A 4626-nucleotide genomic window follows, 5' to 3' on the forward strand; every position below is an offset into this window, starting at 1 on the left:
GAATGGATGCTATTAGGCGGACGCCGTTAAGTGGGAGCGTGTAGGTCTAGTAACCCGTCTGAATAGTCTGCCGTTCTCATTGAACCTAATCTCCTAACGACCTCGATCTCCGTGACATTTGCAAGGAGTGCGGTAGCCTGGGCGCCGGCGTCGAGTATGGCGGAACATTGTCCAGCGGCCGGCAGCCAGCGGCCGGGACGGGAAGGGAAGGGAAGCGGGTGAGCGGCCCCGGGAGGAAGTGGCGGAGCAGACTGCACACTGCGGACGGCGGCTGCGGCTGGCCTCCAGCGGCGGCCGGAGAAATGCGGGCGCTGAATGCCAGCCGATTGCTCACGTGAGCTACAGGCGCACGTGCTGACCCTGGAGAGGGGCGTGGCTCCGCAGGCAGCCGCTTCCGCCAACAGCCAGACACTGGCGGTGCCGCGCATGCGCGTCCTGGCACAGCTCGCGAACTGTTTCTGGCCAACTAGGTCATAGGCGAGTACCGGCTTCGTAATTTCTGAAATGGTTCAAATGGTTCTGAGCATTATGGGACTTAACATCAGAGGTCATCAGTCCCCTAGTACTTAGAACTACTTAAACCTAACTAACCTAAGGACATCACACACACCCATGCCCGAGGCAGGATTCGAACCTGCGACCGTAGCAGTCGCGCGGTTCCGGACTGAAGCGCCTAGAACCGCTCGCCACCGCGGCCGGCGTAATTTCTGAAGTTTTCCATCATGTATTGTATTGTATGTTAACCGGGGACCTAGAAACGACGGAGAGGCTCCGTCCCCGCCGCAGCCGCAGTGGTCCACAACCCCACGACGACTACCGCAGTCCACTTCAACCGTCCGCAGCCCCACACCGAACCCAGGGTTGCTGTGCGGTTCGGCTCCCTGTGGGCGCCCCAGGGAACGTCTCACACCAGACGAGTGTAACCCCTATGTTTGCGTGGTAAATGGTGGTGCACGCGTACGTGGAGAACTTGTTTGCGCAGCAATCGCCGACATAGTGTAACCGAGGCGGAATAAGGGGAACCAGTCCGCATTCGCCAAGGCAGATGGAAAACCGCCTAAAAACCATTCACAGACTGGCCGGCTCACCGGACCTCGACACAAACCCGCCGGGCGGATTCGTGCCTAGGACCAGGCGCTCTTTCCCGCCCGGAAAGCCGTGCGTTAGACCGCACGGCCAACCGGGCGGTCTTCCATGATGTCATTGATATACAATATACAAGGTGAATAAAATTTTTCTGGATTTTTAACCACATTGTGAGGGTGTAAAACGACGTCTCACCACTATTGCAACTGGCCTTCAACTGTTTTTGCTAATTGCTGAAAGAGAGATGTTTGATTCTCATTCATCAGTTAGCCAAAAGATTGTTAAGTCTACAATGCAGCCACAGATCCAGAAGAATTTTATTGATTGTGACAATAGCCGCTGAAGCCTAAACTTACATTTAATATACAGCATGTATTAAAGGTCTAGAGATAATAGATAACTTCAGGGGAAATACCTTGTTTTAAAACAAAATGTTCGCTGACGCTGCCCGGTGGCCTTAGGTGTCCTTTTAGTAGTCACCAGTCCCTGATCGACGAGATTTCAGCGAACTTGCAGGGTCTTCTAACCAAGTGTGCTGCATACTACCTACCCCAGTAAATTGATTGATTTTCAACAGGAAAACCTTAAGAATGACTGTCATTAGGCGGAGAAATATATTTTAAAAGGTAATCAGGAACGTTAATTTCGCTCAGCCTAACCCCTTTCGTGGCAACGGCCTTGCCGCAGTGGATACACCGGTTCCGGTCAGATCACCGAAGTTGAGCGCTGTCGGGCGTGGCCAGCACTTGGATGGGTGACCATCCGGGCCGCCATGTGCTGTTGCCATTTTTCGGGGTGCACTCAGCTTCGTGATGCCAATTGAGGAGCTACTCGACCGAATAGTAGCTGCTCTGGTCAAAGAAAACGATCGTAACGACCGGGAGAGCGGTGTGCTGACCACACGCCTCTCCTATCCGCATCCTCCTTGAGGATGACAAGGCGGTCTGATGGTGCCGATGGGCCACTTGTCGCCTGATAACGGAGTGCTAACCCCTTTCGTAGGAGCAGATGACTGGATGATAGGCAACACACATTACATATCGACGCTGCGGAGTGCCTACACCCTGCTGCCTCTCAAGGTATAGCTAATACAAAAGTTAAGTATCCGACGGGGATTCAGATTCCTCGCCTAGCTCGAGAGTCGATAGCGAGAACACGTCAGAGATACTTGGGCTCCAGGCGACAGCCGAAACTTGAGCTTGCGCGAGGCACAGCAAGCGTGGAAAGCACGTGAGGGGGCACCGCCGTCTGACGAGTGCTTCCCGCTAAATACAGCGGTCCGGCTCTCACACTAATCAAATGTTCAAATATGTGTGAATCCCTAAGGGACCAAACTGCTAAGGTCATCGGTCTCTAGACTTACACACTACCTTAAACCAACTTATGCTAAGGACAACACACACACCCATGCCCGAAGACTCGAATCTCCGCGGCGGGAGGGACCGCGCAATCCGTGACGTGGTGCCTCAGAACGCGTGGCCACTCCGCTCACGCTAGTCTCTGAAGCCTTTAGTTATCCGCCATTGAATAGGAGAGTCATACAAAAGAACGTTTTAGCCCTACTTTAGATACATTGTCACTACTGTGTATTGAATTGGGAATACCCAAATGGGTACCAACGACGATTTGTCATTTCTTATTGTGTTACCAGTACAATTTTTAGATTGTACTCTCACTGTCTATCTTGTCTTACGTTTTTGTCTTGTTTACTCGTTTCGGTATACTGTGGAAGTAAAATTTGTTTTATATCGGAATCTGTCCTGTGTGAAGGCTATGTTACTACGTACCAGGGTACGACTTAACCAATTTATACTCTAAATTGTCAAAACAATCTGTAGTATAACATTTCCAGCGTTGAGATCGCTGTATCGGCACGTTCTGAGCGCCAATTAGTTAAAAACAATAATACGCTCGTGACATTGGCTGACTTACGTTTGTTATTTGGATTGTTCCCTGGGTTGTTGTATACGCCTAAGACGACTTCGATACGCTTTAGGCTGGTCCCAGCGGAGGTTCGAGTCCTCCCTCGGGCATGTGTGTGTGTGTGTGTTTGTCCTTAGGATAATTTAGGTTAAGTAGTGTGTAAGCTTAAGGACTGATGACAAAAATGTTCAAATGTGTGTGAAATCTTATGGGACTTAACTGCTAAGGTCATCAGTCCCTAAGCTTACACACTAAATTATCCTAAGGTCAAGCACATACACCCATGCCCCAGGGAGGACTCGAATCTTCGCCGGGACCAGCCGCACAGTCCATGACCGCAGCGCCTTAGACCGCTCGGCTAATCCCGGGCGGCGGACTGATGATGACCTTAGCGGTTAAGTCCCATAAGATTTCACACACATTTGAACATTTTTTTGATACGCTTTAGACCTGTTTTGGTTACCCGTTCACTTCGTGAATTCCGCTCTCATTTACCGCCTGTTTCGTTTCGCCAGTCTCTGTGTTGTCAGAAGCGTGAGTTATAAATGCTGTTCTACCTACGTAGAGTAGGAACAAAAATCATCAAGGTCGCCGGGAAGCGCCAACTAACATTTTGTCTCTGTCAAAAGTTGTTCCCTGTGATTTACCAACTCTAGACGTTTGATGCGTAGACTATGAGACAGTCCGTATTTACATGTGGCCACCCAGAATGACGCTCGCATTATTCTGCATAATATTTCGGCAAATCATTTGATACTACGGTATATTAATAATATTTACTTATGGACCGTCTGACAGCAACTGAATAAAACACAGTTTTAGTGCCATGCGCGTTTCGCCTTTATTTTCTGCAACAGAAACCAAAACATTCCGTCGAAACAAGTGCTCAGTTCATAGTGCTGTGATATGTGAAAAAACCGCAAATTGGCATTTATAAGAAGAAGAACAACACCAAAAATGCAACAGGAGCGTAATATGTAGGAAATCGTCGACGCAACCTGCCACTGATGATGCCTTGCAGAAAATAAAAGCGAAACACGTATGACACTAAAATTGTGATTTATTCAGTTGCTGTCAGACGGACGGTCCATAAATAAAAATTATCAATATACCGTAATATTACACGCAACTGAGGAAGACAGGTCTACAAAAGTTGAAGATGTCAGTACATCTGATACTGTTCCACAATGTCGTTTAGTGGGAGAAAAAGAGCTTACCGCAATCGGAACAGATCTGTGGCTGGGTTCAGGACTTCCTCGGTGACAACACGTCGCTCTTAATGGAACAAAATCGATAAATCTGAAATTCAGGAGTACCACAGTGAAGTAGTATAGGTCTGGATGCCAGTCTGAGAATCATAGCAAAAATCTTAAGGGAATCTGATTTATCTACAAAAAGAAGGAGCTTAAAAAACACTTGTCCGACTGATTTGCTCATTCGGATTCTTACGAGATCAGATTAACGGAGGAGAAAGGCAAGATCCAACGAAGAGCGGCGCGTTTCCTCACGGGATCGTTTAATCGGCGCGAGAGCGTTACGCAGATGCTAAACAAACTCTAGTTGCAGGCGCCACAAGAGAGGCGTTTTGCATTACGAAAAGGCTTACTGTTGAAATTC

The 4626-nt window shown here is 48.8% G+C and overlaps 1 pseudogene; it reads left to right on the plus strand.

Annotated features, from left to right (window-relative positions):
• Positions 1-1754: 1754 nt before the first annotated feature.
• Positions 1755-1872, plus strand: LOC126177357 (5S ribosomal RNA; annotated as a pseudogene).
• Positions 1873-4626: the final 2754 nt, after the last annotated feature.

This window comes from Schistocerca cancellata, chromosome 3, assembly GCF_023864275.1.
Source record: "Schistocerca cancellata isolate TAMUIC-IGC-003103 chromosome 3, iqSchCanc2.1, whole genome shotgun sequence".
Lineage (NCBI taxonomy): Eukaryota > Metazoa > Arthropoda > Insecta > Orthoptera > Acrididae > Schistocerca > Schistocerca cancellata.